At 30.7% G+C, this 21,536-nt stretch overlaps 1 long non-coding RNA gene across 1 annotated transcript; it reads left to right on the top strand.

Annotated features, from left to right (window-relative positions):
• Nucleotides 1–5,805: 5,805 nt before the first annotated feature.
• On the top strand, nt 5,806–20,764 carry LOC127707748 (uncharacterized). The gene is made up of 4 exons (XR_007984988.1): nt 5,806–5,946; nt 7,365–7,523; nt 8,157–8,456; nt 20,303–20,764. It is a non-coding gene; the product is annotated as an uncharacterized LOC127707748 (long non-coding RNA).
• Nucleotides 20,765–21,536: the final 772 nt, after the last annotated feature.

Here is a 21,536-nt window from a genome sequence, read left to right as displayed (position 1 = left end):
ACTTAACTTTATAACGAGTATATTACTAATATTTTAAAAACCCAGGAAGAAACATTTGTTGTAATAAAAGGTCACAATATTTTCATACTTAATTCTCTGTTGAAATCAGAACTTAAGTTTATGGTCAACTTCATGTACATGTTTAGATTAGAATTTAGCATTTTCTCTAAATAAAAATAATTACTAAATATCCAGTAAGATTTGTTATTTCTTTCTTTTATTATATTTTTGCAGTGCTTGTTAGCTGGAATTTTGTAAAAATTTAGTAAAAACGACGGATGGATTCCTGTAAACAAAAATTTGTTGTAATGTTTTGTTAATTAATCCTTTAAGTTATCCTTGTACTTTTAAACATACCACAAGACATATCTTAGGTATGCCTATAATTGATTTATTCCTTTAAAATAGATATAAGAAGATGTGGTATGAGTGCCAATGAGACAACTCTCCATCCAAGTCACAATTTGTAAAAGTAAACTATTATAAGTACGGTCTTCAACACGGAGCCTTGGCTCACACCGAACAGCAAGCTCTAAAGGGTCCCAAAAATTACTAGTGTAAAACCATTCAAAGAGGAAAACCAACGGTCTAATCTATATAAAAAACGAGAAACGAGATACACTTATGAACCACGCCAACAAACGACAACCACTAAACATGAAGTTCCTGACTTAGGACAGGTGCATTTAAAAGTCACCAACAATGTATAAAATTGAGAATTTTGTCAATTTCGAATCTGGACAAGAAAACTTTTTAATATTATAACCTTCTTTTTAGGTCATTGTCGTTTGTTTTCTGTCTAAGTGGTTTTGCATTTCTTCTGTTGTGTTTTTGCTATTTGACGATAGATTAATGGAAAATGTGGAATGGAGCACCATTTTATTACCAAGGTAAGAACGATACAAAGAAAATAATTGTCACATTTTAAACAATAGATTTCTTAAAATATGTAACCACCTCCACTTAGATGGGACGAAATCTTGCATACAAAAAGTAAAATATGAAAATACCGAGCTCAAAGGAAAACTCAAATCGGAAAGTCCGTTATCAAATGGCAATATCAAAAGCTCAAACACCTCAAATGAATGTAAAACAACTGTCATATTTCTGACTTGATACAGGCATATCCTCATGTAGAAAATGGTGGATTAAACCTGGTTTTATTGGTAGCTAAACCTCTCACTTGTATGACAGTAGAAACGTAACACACTGCTATACATTCTAAATTTCAACAATACTTTAATTAAATTAAACATAAGATTTATAATATAAAACAAACCCACGCCTCTTAACATGTCCATCCTCTCGTTTAACATTTGGATGAAAACTTTTGGCTTTGTCAATACTAATTTGTATTTAAAACATGGTAGCTATTGGCGCTTTCGAAATTTAAACACTTTACAGACCAACCAATTGTATGCTACCGCTGTTTGTAAGGATGCGAAATTATCTTGGTCTTGACGAAACTCAACGGAAAAATGATACCGACTTGTGATTCACAACTAAATGTTCAAAGCCAGCTTAAAAAACATGATGTCCGTCTTTGATACAGTTTGATTTTAGAGCGTTTCTGCTTGATGTCCTTTTTAGCTCACCTTTCTTAAAAGGAAACGTGAGCTTTCGCAATCACTTGGCGTCCGTCGTCGTCTGTCGTCGTCCTCGTCGTTTGTCCGGTGTAAACTATTTCAAAGATCTTCTCCTCTGAAACTACTGAACCAATTTCAACAAAACTTAAGCTGAATGATCCTTAGGGTATCTAGTATAAATTCTGTGTTTTATTTTCTGTTTCGTCAAAAAATTTGGCCGCTATGGATAAAAATAGAACATAGGGGTAAAATGCAGTTTTTTGCTTATATCTCAAAAACTAAAGCATTTAGAGCAAATCTGACATGGATAAAAGTGTTTATTAGGTCAAGATCTACCTGCCACGAAATTTTCAGACAAGTCAGACAACAGATTTTTGGATTATTGCCCCTGAATTGATAATTTTAAGGACATTTTGCAGTTTTTGGTTATTATCTTGAATATTATTATAGGGACAGAGAAACTGTGAACAGCAAAAAAATGTTCAGCAAAGTTAGATCTATCATTAAGTCAATATGACCAAAATTTTCAATTGACCCCTTAAGGAGTTATTGTCATTTAAAGACAATTTTACACATTTTGTTCATCATTTTTTTTAACTCAAACATCTTCTTCTCTGAAACTTCTGAACCAATTGCAGCAAAAATTATGCTTAATGATCCTTAGGGTATTTATTATAAAGTTTGTGTTTTATTTTGTGTTTTGTCAAAAAAACATGACCGTCGTGGCTAAAAATAGAACATAGGGTAAAATGCAGTTTCTGGCTGATATCTCAAAAACTAAAGCATTTATAGCAAAACTCACAGGAGTGAAAGTGTTCATTAGGTAAAGATCTACATGCCCTGAAATTTCAAGACAAATTAGACAACTGATTTTGGGGTTATTGCCCCTGAATTGACAATTTTATGGAAGTTTTGCAGTTTTTGGTTGTTACCTTGAATGTTATAAAAAAAGAGATAAACAACAAACAGCAAAAGTGTTTTGCAAAGTAAGATCTTCAAATAATTCAAATGATCCAAATTGTCAATTGACCAATGAAGGAGTTATAAACCTTTAAAGACATTTTTTCTTAATTTGTTTATCATGTTTGTTAATTTTCAAAAATTTACGAAAGATTTATGCAAAAATATTACAGGTGAGCGATTCAGGCTCTTAAGAGCCTCTTGTTATTAATATTCTCTTTTAATTTTTTATTTTGTTAATTATTGTAAATTGGTGGTTTTTAATGCACGTAACTTATTATTACTGTGTCTTTCAGCTATGTAGAAGTTTCTTTGTAATAACTTCAATTATTACAGGTATGTATGCCATATTGGTATATATGGGACACGAACTTTTGCATAAGAATTTTCCAGTTAACTGGCACGTTCCAGAAACACATGCGAGTCATCTTGCAATAGATCTCTATGGTGCAAGTTTATGGGTCATTGTAGCTACATATTTATACTATAAGAAATCATTTTATGTAATATAATATGATTATTAGATTTATTTATTTTGAAATTAGCAAAATATGTTCCATGATTTAATGAACATTGAAAAAAGTATTGATTTTTCCATGTTTTTCGATATAACTTAATATAAATGCAGCATAGTAGTCACATTTGTATTTAGTGTGTGAAAATTGCTAGATTGTGTGGGTGTGTATATGTGTGTGTTTGTGCTAACATTATTTATGGAATCAAAGCACAATTGTCACATCGAATGATATTGCTTTTGTATGCGTGTATTGTTGTGTATTGTTCATGTAGTCGATTTAAGAGCTCTTCAAAGCTTATGTTATTTGTAAAAGATGCTCGTCGACTTACAATAAATTTGACTTGACTTCAATGGTCTTCAATTGCCTACATTGTCATGTATTGGTAGTTTGGATTTTGTTATAGTTTTAATTTCATTGATAGAAGGTTGCTGCTGACAAGGAAGCTATTGAATTAAGGCGACAATTACTGTGGTTTACCGATGTTCAAATCTCGTAAATCGATTCAAAAACAAATAAAGGAGACAATTTTATGTTTTGTTACATGTAAATGAATTGTTGCCGTGATACTTTCATCAAGGTCTTTAAAGATTAGAGATCGATTTATGTGTTATTGAAGTGTTCCCCTTTCAAAACCAATAGGACGTGTAGTTTTAGAAGTTAAAAATTGTGATCAGAAGGAAACGTTTTTAAAACTTATTGTGAAGGTTTCTGCCTTTTCCAACACCATGAAAAAGATCGATTAATAGATGGGCTGTTGATTGCGTAAGGACCACAGATAACTATTTTAAGTATGATCAATTCACGGAGATATTCATTTGAAAAGTGGAGTAAAAGAAACGACTGAAAATCAAGAAGTGTCCACCAATTTATCAATATCGCCTCTTCGTTCATAGACCACGTTATTCCTTTTTGTAGCTCTCCTCGGGCGTTCATTTGCTTCAAGTTTATGGAATAATTTTTAATTTAGGGTTAGGTTTACAAGTTTGGCTAGTGTAAATGTAAGTTCCCCCTCCCCTTTCCCGAATTTAGTTTTTGATAAATTGTTATGTATGCATGCATTTTATTTAAATGTATTAGGACATTTTATGGTCATTGATTTCATTCATGATTGTTTACTAGGCCAAGGAGGCGGAGCTAGACAGTGAAATAACAATTTCTGAGATGAAAGTTAGGGCAGCGGTCTAAGCTCCGCCCATTCTTTGCTTTTCCCATGACAAGCCATCAACGGCGGGATTGGAGAGTGCAATAACTGAAAAAAATATTCAGTTAACGCACTCCTCTAAAAATAACAGAATTTAACTCACTCGAAGATCAAAGGAAAAATTACCATTCATATTACAACTAATAATAAAACGTACAACATCAAAGAATATTGGTTCTGAGTTCAGAATAGATAGCATCTTTGTAGATATGCATAAATATAATTGGACCTTTGTTATTTGTTATTTTAGGTTGGAAAACAAGTTGACAATAGTACAAAACAGACTTCTAAGTTATTAAAATGGATGTTAACATTAAATGGTTAGATAATATTCTTTTAATCATGTTTCAGAGTGTATTATCTTGTATTTATTGTAATTTGAACTAACGATTCTTACATACAGATTTGATTTTGAAATAACAGCTATATCTATATATATGTGTATTGAGTTTTGATCAAAAAGTTAGAAAATTCGAGTCTAACTTCTTAAATAAACCATTCAGTTTAGATAAACAAAATAAGTCATACAAAAACCTGCAATTTAATTCCAAATATGGATCGAAAATTTTATTCTATTGTTATACTGTATGATCCAAAATTAACTGACTGGCCCGTTTTCTATTATATGAATGTAAAAGTCTCCTGTACTCCGGGTTCTAAATCATGTTTGCTGGCGCCAAACCTTCCCCCTCACCTGGGACAGAAGTGCAACAACACAAAAAAATAACAAACTATAAAAATCTGTGGAAAGAGGATTGACTCATCAGATCGACACTAAGCACGCGAAAAATACAACTAACAAAAAGACTTAAGACTCAAAGTACCTATTTGAGAGTACTTGTAATGACTGAAATTTAGTTCCAAAGTCAATCGCAACTTAAAAATTGCCTTATCTAGATGTATCTTTTTTTTCTTTGAATGCGTAGATAGGTCAATAACAGTCATGCTAACACAAGTTAAATTATTTCACTTTCCCTTCTATGCTTTATGATAAAAAAAAAAAGTCTAGAGTAAAACAAAATATACGACGCCATAAGAAGAGACACCACATGCCTCGAACCTCGCAAACACGGAGGTAAGCTTAAACAATCTTCAAGGGGAACAGTTCTTCTGTTTTGGTCATCTGTATTACAGATATTACGTCAAGTCATGATGGCCTCCGTAAAACTTTCAACCGCTTTGATTCGTCCTTCATCCAATTCGTTTCTTAAATTTGCTACAAAAAAGCGACAGGTAAGGAAAAGAAAAAAATATATATTTGTCAAAACACGTAAACAATTGCCAATCAACCAATCCCAATGGTTTGAATCATTAAAGCATGTTTTGTACTTGATCAAATATACGTATATAATATCCAGCTGATTCATCAGTCATTATAATTACGTTTTAACGAGTTGTGAGATAAAATGGCAATAAATAAAAGCTGGTACACCATGAAAGCTGTCAATATATTAAATAAAAAACAAATTGTAATTGTCTTGAAATCCATTAGCATCTTTTTAAATAATTGACATTTTCTTAAATAATAGTTGGTGCTCGTTTTACAGACCTATTCAGACTAATATGCAACCTGTTCATGATGAGATCAGCATTCAAGATTAAGATTACATAATTAGACATTGTCATAGTATATTCAAGAATTTACATACTTTGTGAACACCCAGTGCGACAAACTGTTTTGGTAAGTAATGCTCTATCTCATGATGTATTCTTAAAACGGCATTATATGATTTTTTTTTAATCTGCTTTGTGTATTTTGAAAAGTTTTCATGAATTTAACATGGTTTGCAATGGCAGACACTTTGAACATATGTAATACTATAGTTTTTGTTATGAAGAAGAGCCTTAAAGTTTGTTTTTGATTGTGTCAAGTGTGCGCTGGAAGTTTGTGTCTTGGATTTAAACAACTATTTTCTTTAATTTTTTCATGGAAATGAATAAACATTAAGAATAAAAACATAGGCACCAAAAACGGACATATAATTATATTTTTCTCCATGCAGATTCCTTTTATCTTTAGAACTGTGCATATTTATATGCGACTGAGAGGACAAAACATTATAATCAAGATGGAATATGTATCTACACTAGCAAAGATATGCAATGTTGTAGAACAATTTCTATTTTGTTAGTACGGAGATAATCGATGTTAAAACTTTGGATTTCACTCACAAACTCAATATAAATTCCTTTCATATTTTCTTAAGTGTGTGAGTGAGCTTGACTAGTTTAATCATCAACAAATCCGTAAAATAACCTTTGTTACTATATTCAGTTTATTATTAGAAGAGCTTCAGGGGAAGATTTTATGTTATGTCAAAGACATTTGGTATGCGTATGTATAAGCATTGACACATTTCGTTTCCATTAAAATTATTTGACCCTGGTCCCTTAATCAGATTCATTGACTTTGAAAGTTTTGCATACTTTGCACGTTAAAGCGTTGCAATATAAATTTCCAACATTTGCATTAAACTATCAGAATTACACAGACGAGACATATATCTGTGACAACAGTTTGTCATACATACTATTTCATATTTCCAGTAATGTGGATCACATACTGCATCTCCTTATCATTAAATTACAATGTTTAATCAAGAAACCATCATAACACTAATCCCGAAACATCTATAGTGTTCATTTGTACATAACATATGTTCATAATTGAAAATAATAATATTGGTAAAAGCATACATGCAGAATTTTCTAATTTCTATGTCATTATGGCCTTTGTTGGTCGCTAGTAGATGTCCTTTGGTTTCTGTGTTTTTATCGCGTGGTTTTTATGTGTCGTTTCAAATTGGAGGTTTAGCTAGCTATAAAACCAGGTTCAATCCACCATCTTTTTCGGACAATACCTGTACCAAGTCAGTAATATGACAGTTGGTTTCCATTGGTTTCGTTGTTTCGTTTGATATTGTCAGATTTTATGGATTTTTCTAATTTTATATTTACCTTGGAGTTCGGTATTTTTGTTGTTATACCTTTTATTCGCATTTATAAAGCAAATCATACCATTTTACGATTTATAATAAATAATGCACAAACCATGATGTAAATACAAATCTTTGTGCAAGATATTTTTCTCTCGCTCAGAAAATACAAAACTGCAAATCACATGTTTAGATAAGACGGGAATGAAATTCTGGTGGAAACTTCTATTGTTTGCCATCACAATAGAATTGAACGACAAAGTTTGTCATGGCAAAGATGATCTGAGTCAAAACAGTGGCCAAAGCAAAGGAGAAAATGGAGGTAAGACCAAAATTAGAAAAAGTGGTGAAATCAAAATATATCTTTCTAAATATAATTGTTTTTCTCATAGCGGATTAATTGTAGCGTTCATAGCGTTCAGTTGCAAATATTTCATGTATATTAAAGACGTTTCTGGCATAAACGATTATCTTTTATCTATTCTTACAATCTATTAGATATTTTAAAAACCTTTATACATGTATTACACACAAAATGTGAAAACATGATCAGAGACATGAAATCAATGACAATAAGAATAGTATGAATAATGTCATGCTTAGCACAGTTTATGGCCATCTAATATTGTGTCATTGGGTTTGTACATAAATAAAATGTTGGTCGTAGAAATAGAATAATAAAATATTAGAAACTGATATTTCGTATTTCTTTATTATATAGAAACCAACTAATCACATATTTATTTATACATGTTTCTCTACACAGAACCGTTTATTAGCCATCAGTAATAAGTTTCAAAAACGATTTTGAGTAGACAATATATTTTCAGGCGTGTGCTTTGTTTTTTTTTCCATTTAGATATATGATTTGTATTGTTTGGCAATAATATTTTTGATTTAATAGTGTTGTTTTTTCTATTTGATATACAAACATATTTTATCTTTTTATGAACAGCATGCAAGTACGATATTATTTTTCTCCTCGATATGTCATCTTCAGTTGGACCTAATGGATTTGAAAAGGCCAAGGACTATGTTATTGAAACGATCAACACAAATGAATTGAATTATTATCCAACTCAGATTGGAATAATAACATTTTCTCAAGATGCAAACATGGATATACCACTGAAAAAATACAAGGAAAAAGATAAACTGATAGAAGCCATTAGAAACATCAAATGGAAAGGCGGTGTAACTGATACTTCCAAAGGTCTAAATTTATTAAGACTTAAAGGTTTTACCGAAGAAAATAGTAAGAACTGAAGTTTAATTTTCAAACTTTCTTAGAGATATATTGTGAAGATCAGTACTTTAAAATTACTTAACTTTCGGTGTAATGTTTTTACGCACTGTTGAATTATCTTTTCGTCTTTTTCGTTTTGGTTATGGTATTGTCTGTCTTAATTTCATACATTTTATTCAGCTTACTCTTACTTTGAAACTTTTATCTTACCTTTTTCGCTTCAGTACGAATTGTCGATTTACATTAAAACGGAATTATTCTTGAATGAAAATTATTATCATTATTTTTATTTGCAGTTTTCCCATGTCAGATTATTTATTTCAACGGAATGGGTTTTGAACTGAATTAATTTGTTTTGTGATTTTTTTCCGCGTCTGTTAGTTATATTATTCGAACAATATATTGCAGCTATTGTCATACACCTATCCGGGAATTACCCTTAACCCGGAAATTTACATTTATCCCATTACCCTTAACAAGGGAACAAACATATTCCGTAATATTTTTCAACAAAGCAAAATTTGTAAAGTATTTTTTGTGAAACAGATTTACAGTAAACTAATAAGCATTTATCGGTATATAATAGTATTTCGATAATTTTTGAATAATGCACAAATATTGAAATTATTCTTATTTGTAAAGGGAGAATACATTAAAAAATTGAATTTCATGGAAAGGGAGACAACTGCAACTTATTACATGTACTCTTAAACTGAAACGTGTTTAATCTTATCCAGAAAATGTAATGTTTTATTATTGACTAATGGTCTGAACACAGAAAGGCATATCCAATATTTAATCAACTAAAAATAAATAGATATAAATGAACACAAATTCAAATGCAGTTTTATTTCCTCAATAGACTTGTAGCTTTAAAGTCGAAGGTAATTTTATTTTTGTATCATTATTTAAGGAGACAATCATTTGATTTTCCGGGGTGGGGTTTGCAGGAAGATTTTGAAAAATAACATCCTAGCCTGGTAAGAGCCGACAATAAATAACCTTGCATAAGAAAGGATTTAAATGAATATTCTGTAAATAAACACAAAGTGCAGGAAACAGTTGTGCACAAAAGTGAAAATAAATTTTCGCGCAACAAATGTAAGCGTGCATAACGTTATGATAGATGGAAATACAACCACTTAATTTGAACTTTGGAGGATGGTTGTCTCATTGGCAATCATACCACATCTCTTTTTTTTTTATCCTAAAGTATTTCAGGACCTTCATAATTCGAATTCAGGATATCCTGAAATATTTCATGACCTTTACAAATAATCGGTAAAAAATGATTTATTTCTAAAGGTCCTTCAGTATTTAAATTTCAGGATATCTTTAATATATATGGATGAGCGCGATGGTATTATATTTTTTTGTTCGTGTTTTTTATCTTCTTAAAATTCAACCACCATGGCTACCATGTCTAAAAACCATGTTACCTGAACATATGAATTATATGAATTAATTGTCTAATATCTAAAAAAAAAAACAATAGATAGAGAAATAAATCATTTGCGCAAAAAATGCTCAGAATATCAATTTTTACTTATTTCCCATTTCCACCAAAATATTCAGATGGCTTCTTTGAATGACTCCTTTCAAGTGTACCCCCCCCCCCCCTAAAATGACGACTTTTGACTTATTTGCAATGTTTGCCTTTTATCTCGAAAACTAAGATAGGTTGGAACTATAAAATAATCAACAATGCAAGATATATTTTTGACAGGTGAGCGATTCAGGCTATTAGGTATCTTGTAATTTTAGTTTAATGAATAAACTCTTATCCGATAAATGCAGCAACATATTTTCTCTCGAATATATGAGACAGACTACAATGTATATAGAAGCTTCTGAATATAGTCTACTATTTTACTGTATGTCAATACTCTTATCTCGGAAATAAAAAGTGAGTTCTCATTTGACGGAAAAACATACGACCAACAGCTGTTTTGCAGAACTACAAAAAATAAGATAACTCCGCTACTGCCAAACCCTTGGTTCCCTAAGAAACGGCTCACTATATATATATACAGAGATAAGATAAAACGTATTTATAATAACACTTTATCATATTACAGCTACATGTATATAAATAAGTCTGAAAAATTAAGGCTGATATAAAAAAAAAATTCAAATTTTTCTGTTAACACTTCTCACAAATCATTTTACGTATTCAACTCACAATTATATGGAAATGATAATTTCTGTTGACCTTAAACTTCGTTTAAAACATGTACGAAATAGAAAACAATATTATGTATATAGATAAGACTATCTTATAAATATTTAGATGATACTTTCATCTGAATTAGTCTGGTTTTAGTCTGCAATTTTATTTTTAATGTCAGTACTCTTAACCCGTCAATATTTTATTAAAGAAAAGTACATGTATGATTCAGTGAAAGTGGATAGTTGCTTTGATGCTGTTGGTTTTTTTTCCTTTTTTTCCGGAATGAAACCAAGTTTCTTGTAAACTTGCGAAACTGTTGGCATCATATAGATAAAGTAATTGCGCTTTGAACTGCGCCTTGAACAGTGTGGACATAATAATGCATATATACCTCCAAACTTGTTTGTAAGACATGTAAAATTACGACACTGTTAACGGAAAAAGAAACGATAAGACCATTTTATTATTGTTCATCATACCTCCTTCCGAAGAAGTCTGCAATTTGCCTTTTGATGTTGGTATTCTTATCCCGGAAATATGATGTAAAGAGAAAGTTTGTGTTGCAGGGAAAGCTGCGATGCTTTCCGTTTTCTCCCCTTTCTGTCCAAATATGACACAATATTGTTTCTTATATTCTGTACAACTACTCATATCATACCTTTTTAAATACTAAAACTTATAAACGGACAGTCGTGTGGAAAGAATGATTCCTATATACACTAAAAATTGCTTGCAAGACGTAAAACAAATACGACACAATTAATAGAAATAACGATAAAACAATGAATATTTCTATATTAGATTTGCATGCGAATAAGTTTGCAAAAATGTACCTGCAATTGTACTTTTTATGTCTGTACTCTTATCCCGGAAATATGCAATGGAGTTATGTAAATATTAGTTACAATGATTTCGGTTGTCTCCGCTTTTTGATAAAATAACTCAATACTTTTTGTAATATTCTTTAACATTTTAAAAGGAAAGTCGAGAGGACAGACTGGCTCCTAAATACCCATAACTTTGTTTCCAACACTAAAAAAAACACAATATAGTAAATAGAAATATCAATTAAACAATACTATAATCTTTTTATTATACCTCTATCTACACTACACAAATAGCGTTTATATCCTAAACACAATCCTAAGCACATTCTTGTCCCACTTTCTGAAACGCCAAAATCATCTAAACACTTTTATCTATACGCATTAAGCTTTTTGAAAATTTATGTGCCTAGGGATTGAGGGACTCAAATTTTTAATGTTTAGGAATTTTCGCGCTTAGGTATGTACATATTGTTTTGATTTCAGGTGTCCCTATTGATAATCATTTGGAGTTTGTGACGAATTGTGTCCGGTTGCACCTACACTATTTCTAGTGTTACAAATTTAAAACATAAACCCATTGAAATTTCCAAGATGATTTTGGACTCGCTACTCATATGAATGAGTTCAAAAGTAAATGATTATGACGACTTATATTTCACCACTCTGTCACATTGGTATCGGCATCAATATTTGCCAACAGGACCTCATTTTTCCTTCGTTTGATTTCAAATATTAATTATTAGCAGCGCCACCTGTTCAAGGTAGATGAATCATTAAAAGAACAATAGACATTACACGTTTATGATCTAAATGCAATAGACATTACACGTTTAGGACCTAAACACAATAGATAGGCATTACATGTTTAAAATCTAAACATGTAATGATCAAAAACACTTTAGGGAGCCATCCGTATAGAATTTAAACACAATCCTAAACATATTTAGACCTAAACATGTAACACTTACATTTAAATTTAAGCGTTATTTTTACAGTGTAAGTTGGTCAGGAAAATTTAGCTCGCAATTTTACTTTTTATGTCTTACCCTTATTCCGGAAAAATGTAATGAAGGGAAAATATTTGTTGCAAGGGTAAGTAAATTCCCTCAGTTTCATTTCCTTTCTTTCCAAAATAAAACAATTTTGTTTCTTACCTTCTTTACAAACTGCTCACATCAAACGGACAGTCGAGCGAACAGGATGTTTCCTTTATGCACGAATCTGTTTGCAAGACTGGTTAAAATATAACAAAAAGAAAAAAGACTGAACAATGCCATATTTTTTCATAGATAATTCTTTTATCGAAATTGATTTGAAAAATGTAGCTTGCATTTCTACATAATATGTTGGTACCCTTGTCCCGGAAATATGTTATAAAGAGAAAATATGTATATGCTCTTTTTTTTCTTTTTTTGCTACCTGTTGAAACCTCACTGTGACTTTGAAATGAAGAAAAACAATAAAAGCTCTATTCTTGTGCACTTTCTGGTGTTGTGTCATGGATGGATACTCCATAACTTATCTTTTTTTTATAGCAGGAAATCAGGGTAGTAGCTCCGATGCCTCAATTGTGTCCCCTTTTCTTTTCATCATCATATTCTGTGCAAAGTGCTCACATCATAAATTGTGTATATTTGAACGTTCTAAACGGACTGAATATATTATTATTTACCCCAAACTGTTTTGCAATACACAGTAAACAGAAATAGCGATTAAACAATGCTATTTTTTTTAATTTGACCATTTTCCTAATCAGTCTAAAAAATTTAGCCTGTATAATTTTTATATCATATGTCGGTACTCTTATCCCGGAAATATGTTATGAAGGGAAAACATGTGATGCAGGGAAAAGCGGTCAGTAACTGCGATGCTTTCAGAAGTCTTCCCTTTCTCTTCAAAATAACATGTTTGTATATATGTATTCATATATATATCTATTTCGTATATTCTGTGCAAACTGCTCACATTTTTTATTTTAAATGCTTTTCCGTTTTAAAGTCGTGTGGCCAATATGATTCCAATAAACAAAACATTTCACTTTCAAGTCATATATAATGCGACGATGTGTATACCTTTATCTAAATAAAGATTAACAATGTTTTATGTTTTTTTTAGATTGTACCTTTATCGAAATTTATCTGAAAAATTTCGCTTACAATTTTACTTAATATGTCGGTACCCTTATCCCGGAAATATGTAAAAAGATAAAATATGTATATGCTCCTTTTATTTATTTATTTTTTTTTTTTGGCTCTGTGTTCAAGGCCTCACTGACTTTGAGATGATGAAAAAAAAATTCCTATTCCTTTGCATTTTTTTTGGCTGTGCACATGCTGATTTGTGTCTTTGATAGATACCCCATATATCCGTTACTTTCTATTATAGCAGAAAATCAGGGTAGTAGCTGCGATGCCTAAGTTGTGTCCCCTTTTCTTTTAATCACATTCTTTGCAAAGTGCTCACATCATACATTTTTGAATATTTGTACGTTCTAAACGGACATTTGAGCAGACAGAATATATAATCATTTACCCCAAGCTGTGTTTGCAATACACAGTAAACAGAAATAGCGACTAAACAGTGCTATTCTTTTTTTAAATTTGACCGTTTTCCATATCAGTCTCAAAAATTTAGCCTGTAATTTTTTATCATATGTCGGTACTCTTATCCCGGAAATATGTTATGAAGGGAAAATATGTATTAATGCTCTTTTTTTATTTTTTGTTATGGCAGTCCAAATTCCAAACCATTCATTCCAGTCGACATACCATGCAATACGTGCCTACTGTATCATTTATAGTTTCTCTCCTGAATATTCATAACAAATTGCAATTGGACTTCGGTGTGAGCCAAGGCACCGTGTTGAAGGCCGTACTTTGACCTATAATTGTTTACTATTTACACATTGTGACTTGGATGGAAAGTTGTCTCATTTGGCATTCATACCACATTTATTTAAGCAAACAACAATCAATTAGTCATCCAATTTGAATTATAATTACTATTTTTTTTATCCCATGTATTTCAAACAAAATGATCAAACCAAAAAATGATCCAACTTGTATCATTAAATAAATCTATTTCATAATCATGGAATCAGTTGAAAAAAGCTATATACAAAATTTAGAGAATAAAGCTTTTGCTAATGTTGAATTTCAGAAGGAGCAGCAATAAAACGATTACCTATAGAGATTGTATTTCAGAAATTGAAAAAATTGAATATCTTTTTTAAAACCAGACAACTTTGGGAGATATTATGATAGTTTTTATCGTATGATAACCTATTGAAGAAAGTTAAAATGTTTGAAACACGATGCTAGATTACAAGGTACTTGTTACTAATAAGCCTTCAAATAGATAAAGTGAATGGAGAGCTCTCCATTCACTTTTATCTATTTGAAGGCTTATTTGTAACAAGTAATAGCTTTTCTAAAAGCTAGCCGTCTCATAGCTTATGAAAGTGGATAATGTTTTCTCTCTGTAGTTTAATTCGTTCAGAATTGTATGTAAATTGTAGTGAATTACAAAAATTATAAAAGGCTTATACAATTTTTTAGATTTACCAATTTCTTTTGGGGAAAGTATTAACACTGGAAATGGAGGGGTAATGTCTTTTTATGGATTATTTTTTTTAAATAATTTAATGTTGGATGACGAATAAGGCCCTTATCATACTTACCCTTAAAAGCTTGACATAATCTTTTGTATGGAGACCGTTCGTATGTTGACATATAAATGTCTTTTTGTTTTATGATCATAGTATATGTATGTTTATACTTGTTTTACAATTCTTGTAGAAAACATACAATTAAGAATAATCTTTTAAAATGCCAACAGTATTTTCGTCTTTTAAATTTATAATTTTCTTTATTTCTCTTTCTCTCATATAGCATGTCTAGTATAAATAGTCAATAAACCCCAAAACAAACATTAGAAGTTTGTTCCTGACCCTACTCATAGCTTCAAGTAATATCTGAATTATTTTTTGTAAAAAACAAATTGTTCCGGCGTGACATTTGTTCCACCGGAACTTATTTCATGGGAAATATGTTCCACCGGAATTTATATCACAGAAAATTTATACCCGGAATATATATTATTAGGAAATATGTTCCAGCACTGTAAAATTTGTTCCGGAACTAATTTGTTTACTAAATGTTAAATAAGTTTCGGGTGTTATAGATTAACATGATGCATTAACTTTATATTAAGCAAAACATTCTATAGTCGTACCTGACAAATTTAATACTCAACATTGAAGTCTTTAAACAACACGAAAACATTCAAAATAAGGTAAATCTTTTAGAAATTCAAATTACGTCAGCATATATATCATGTATATTGTACGTAGATAATATGATTAAAAAACAAATGCACAACTATGATAACAACTGTGATAAATATTTAAAACACACTATTTCATTTTTTTCTACAAATTCTGATATGAAGTAACATATGTTGAATTGCATATTATATTTCATAAATAAATGATTGATCTATAAAAATTTTCTGATGGATTTTTCTTATTCTTCGCTTTTCTGACTCATTAAATTATTGTCATTTGGATATTTTTTTTATGGATAATGTAATTAAACATTTTGCTTTACTCCACAGAATTCATATTGGATGTTTACACCTTTTATTTATTACATTATCAATTTAATACATGTTTTTATAATGTACTTGAATTATAACTTTAAACTCACTGATAACAATGCTCAGTATTAAAGATAACTTGTATAACTAGTGGAACATATTTCACAGACAAGGAACTTATTTCACCAGGTTAGGAACAAATCTCACAAACCCAGAACGTATTTCACTAGGTAAGGAACAAATTTCACAAACCCAGAACTTATTTCACCAGGTAAATTGTGGAACTTATTTTATAGAGATGGAACAAATCATATAGAAATTATCTGTGAAAAAAGTTCTCCCAAAATATATTTCCTGTGATATTTGTTCACCTGGAACTTTTTTCACAGGAACAAATTGTGGCTCACATATTCACAACTATTCTATATATTAAAGTTAGACTTGGGAGGATAAAAAAACTTTAAAATGTTGTAATGACATGTCCATTGAAGAAGACCGTAGATTGAACTTTAGAAGTAAATTGTCACGTTTTGTTTGTTGCTTAATTGGGTTGCTGTCTAAATTAATTATGTATACTTCACATCTCCTTAAAAATCATTCATAGAAATCAAACATTCCTTTAAAATATGTTAGCATACATGTATAATTGCTTTTATCGTCTGAGAGTAGTATTTTGTTCTTCTTATATTCCCTTTTAGATATATTTTAGTCTTCTGTTCTTCAACGTCTGCTATCTTGCTAGGAAGAGCTAGCTAGGTAGATCTAGACAACATCCAACTTAGCCCAACGATCTTGGGGTGTGTGCGGGGGCACTTATTATGTAATGGATTATGGATGAGTCGCTGGGATAGATCACTATTTGAAGCTTCATGATATTGCATGAGGTCGAGAAATTTAGGTGAAATATAAGACAAGGTTGATGATTGAATCTGAAACTAATAAGATGTCGATAATTTTTTTTACAGGTGCAATTAAATCACCAGAGATTGTGTATATATGTCTCTAAAATCACTTTCGTAAATGTTTAAGATATTTGTCAAATCTATTTACTAGTATCTCCCCCATGAAATAGCGTAACAATGATAGCTATGTGCAGGTATATATACTTATTGTAAAAAATATATATTAGCTAGGGTAACTACATGTATGTTCTTTTATCATTCAATATATATATATATATATATATATATATATATAAAGGGTGGGGTATTAGATGTCTCAGCTGCTCATCCCTGCAATAGAAAGGTCGAAGTACCGACGCCCCCGCCCCCTGAGATAAAAGTTCTCGTGTAAATTAATATTAATCGAAAAGAAATTATTTGATATCTCCGTTTTAAAATGTTTGTGTTGCCTTTAGATTATCTTACTGAGTATAAATAAATATAACCTAAGAAAAAAACATTTTCCTAAAAGTTTTCTTATGTTTTCACGTATAAAATGTACGTAACAATGAGCGACTGGATTGAAATAATCACGTGTGTGTTTACAGATCTTCAGGAGATTCGGCTATTATAGATAAGTGTTACCTGTGCTGTACTGGTACGATATGCATGATTGGTAACCAGGCAAATCTATTTACTAAATTAAAGAGTTCAGATCCGACACTCTACGGGATTAAAAGACATTTACTAGGTTTGAATTGTCCCAACCAATCAAAGAACTTTGATTATTACAGCGTCAGTAATATCTTCCAATCAGGTAGTAAGAAAACCGCAGTCCGAGGAGACGGTAATGACTGAATGTTGACAGATTTATTAATTTTGTAATGGTTGGTTCAGTTGCATATACTGCTTATTTCGATACATTAAAACAAACAAAGAGGGCTTAGAGCGGTGGTACCTTTAGAGTATAGCTCAAGATTTTTTTGTATACACTGTAAGTGTATAAAATAATCAATTAAATTACTTGAATTTTATTCCAGGAAAATACGAAGGTCCAATATATTATCAAATTATCCATTTAAATGAGAAAACACTTTTTTAATTAAAATAAATCGGTCGTATTTGTAAACTCATATTGTAGAGTTATTGAGAAGGGGAAAAATAAATAATATACTAGTATGAGCTTACCAGATTTTCATTTAAATACGAGCACGCTCAAACCAATCGATCCGCTCTTCTTTTTTTTTTATGTATTATATGTATACACGGTGTAACCCCTAAATAGAATTATAAAATCCCAGAACAAAAACAAAAAAATATGATATTTTTTCATTTCTGTCGGATCAGTAATATTCAAATTTGATTTGTGATAATGTTTGTGTAGCTGTACAGTATTTGATGCTGTACTTTCCGATTGAATAATTACTACAAATGTTTAATCACCGGCAAAATTGAAATATAGAGTATAAGATATTGTGGGATCACCTGTGTTAGATTTGTTACAAACGTATGCACACCTATTCTCTTATCCACAAAGAATGAAGTTTTAAGTTACAAAAATTTTAATCCTCCCCCTTTTACACCCTCGCAAAATAAAATTATCGTCCCATTGTCATATAAATGTAAGAGTTTGATGTTCAAAATCATAGATTAAATGAGTTATGAGGTTTAGAACAATTACCTATTTAAACTTAAGATATCTTACGAATTTTTTCTTCCTCGACAAACCTTAAAGTTTTTTCTTGAACCCTCACACTATATTTTCTGTATTTGAGAACATGTCAATATAATCAAATAGGGTAAGTTGGGTTATGGTTGGAGCGGTATAAGTTTAAAAAAAATGTTTCTTGTTTATCTCTTTATCATTTGGATTTAATTGTTTTGACATGAAAGAATTTTGTATGTTAAAAAGATTTCGGCATATTAATTGCACTATGATGATTAAAATTGTGTGTACAAGCTTTTTATCAATTAAAAAATAGCCACAAATAGTTAATACATACTTTTTCTTTTTCCTTTCTGTGAGTGTTGACATTTTTCAACAGAAGAAATAGTAAAAAGTTAAACAACATCAATATTATTGAAAACTTCATCTTGATAACGGACTTCGGAAATAGCGCGAACTAGAGCTGGTTCCTATTTCAAGTTTCTAAAGGGTAACAGATACATGGGAGACATCATTTTAGATCTCGGCAGCTATGATTCTTATTTCGGTATTAGTTGAATGAATTTGTAACTAAATTAATAGTAAATGCATAAAAAATACAATTCATCAATATAACTTACGATCTCAAATAATAGAACCGCTTGTTAATACTTGTAAGTATATTTTTTTGATAAAAATGAAATTTCCAGGATAAGAGTATTTCGTAAGAGTAAATTATCGGGCTAAATGTAATTCCCGGACAAGTGTATAACAGCTATCGAGAAAATATTATACAAACCATCTTGTATAAGAGAAGATGCAAACTAGAAATCATAAAACAATATAAAACACCATGATTGTAACTAATCAGAGAGGTAACATTCATAAAAGTATTACGAATGACTGAAACTTAGTTTTTTCATATTTTTGTCATGTCACTCTGTAATTATCGAATCGATTTTTTTTAAATTAAAGTACCTGCACGAAATGAGATATCTGTAATTTTGAAAATGTCTTCAACAAATCACATAGGAATTTGACGAGATGCTCTAGAGCAAAAAAATAATCACTAAAGAAAATAAATGTATTGGTGTACTTTGTTTATAACGTTTGATCGATGTTTCATAGGCATTTACCCAGATCTTTATTCATATACATATAATTGTATAGCCTTACAACTCCCCTTACCTCCGCCAAGAAATCTAGAAAAGTCTGCCGCCGTTTATGAGCTTTCCGATGATCTGGTCCGAATACCAAAAAATCGATCGTATAAAAAATGTGTTTACAGGAAAGTTCGACAAACATTACCAATGTAAAAATAAAAAGATGTGGTACGATTTACAATTATTATTTTATTTTTACGCCCTTTCCAATAGAATAAACATTCATAGTAAGGAATTTTGAACAGATGTTTCCGGAATCTTTAAACTATCATTACTGCTGTTGTTTTTGTTGGATAAACTTTTAAGATAAAATTGGTTCTGCATTTATGGTGCATTTTTAATTATTATTAGTTCGTCCTTATACTAACATACTTAGCTTGAAAACTTTATACAAAACTCAGTAATTGTTTGCACACTTGAATGTTGTACTATTAAAGAACGGTGAAAAGGTTAAAATGATGTAGGATATATGTTTATAATAAATAATAGTATATATTTTAGAACGAACACAAAATATCTTAATAAGTCCATATTCTCACGACTATTTTTTTCTCTTACTTTTAATCAAACAAGGATATGACGAAAAGATCGGAAAAATTGGTATCGTTGTCACAGACGGGAAGTGCACACATCCAGTGGCAACAAACGCTCAGGCGGAAAGAGTAGAATCTTATGGTATCCAAGTGTATTCCAAGGGCATAGGTGATGACTTTGATGAAGAGGGACTAAGAAACATTGGCCGTTTAGTACCAGGAACAGACTGTTTCTAACTACACAATTAATTTTACACGTTATATATACATATATTTATAATGAAAATATTTATTGAATGGAACAAAACAAACAAAACAAGAGGCGATAATCAGAATCCTTTCACAACTGTTATTTAAGTGTATTGAGAAATAAAAGCAAATTAATGCAAATGAGTTCGTCATATCTCGGACAGATCTTGATAGGTCTGTTTTTCATTCATGTATCGTAGTGTAAAAACAAATAGCAAGAGCCATGTTCTCCAAATAGAAATTTCTACTTATAGTTGCTCTACTCTTTTAAATTAATCACGATACTCAAATACTCGGAGTCGCAAGGGAATACTGAAAAGATACCTCCAGATAGGGTTTTGATTTGTCTGTTAGCCTTAATCGAATGACAATATATAACAAAACATGACTAATTGTAGTTCAAAGGTTACAGCTTATTTCTTCCAACTTGAATGTGCCATTTCTATGTGGAGATTCGAATATATTGCCAATATAACACATCATTTAACTGATTTTTGTAGAAGCCCGTATTCGTATTGAATATACTTTATGAAAAGGAAATAGGAACTATTAAATACTTTTATTTGTTGATTTCAATCCAAATTTTCCCAGGATTAAATCTGTGATCAAATTCTTACATTTTTAAGAGAAAAGGAGTGCTACATATGGAACTGGTCAAAAAGTGCCAAAATCTCTTTAAGAGCAAGGTCATTGTTCTTTCTTTCATATAGTAGTTGCACCAACTATCCTTTTTGCAACAGAAGAAAAGCTGTATATTCCTTCGATTACAAATTAATTCATTTTGGTTAAAGACGTTCCCTATGAAAATGTTTAACAAATAACTCATTTCTTCAAAACCAAAAACAGTTAGGTAGACAGTTTGTTTTCGTCACTGTACAAGTTCGTGTCATCCTATGGTCAGGGACATTTCACTCACATTAATTTCACGTGAGTTTAAATTCATGTGAATCTCGCGTTAAATTCACGTGAATTTCACCTCAAACGAGCTTATACGTGAAACTCACGTGAAATCAGTTTATGTGAGT

This window comes from Mytilus californianus, unplaced genomic scaffold (genome assembly GCF_021869535.1).
Source record: "Mytilus californianus isolate M0D057914Y unplaced genomic scaffold, xbMytCali1.0.p SCAF_7, whole genome shotgun sequence".
Classification (NCBI taxonomy): domain Eukaryota; kingdom Metazoa; phylum Mollusca; class Bivalvia; order Mytilida; family Mytilidae; genus Mytilus; species Mytilus californianus.
The sequence above is the reverse complement of the archived record's forward strand: the minus strand, read 5'-3'. Positions and strand labels throughout refer to the sequence as shown.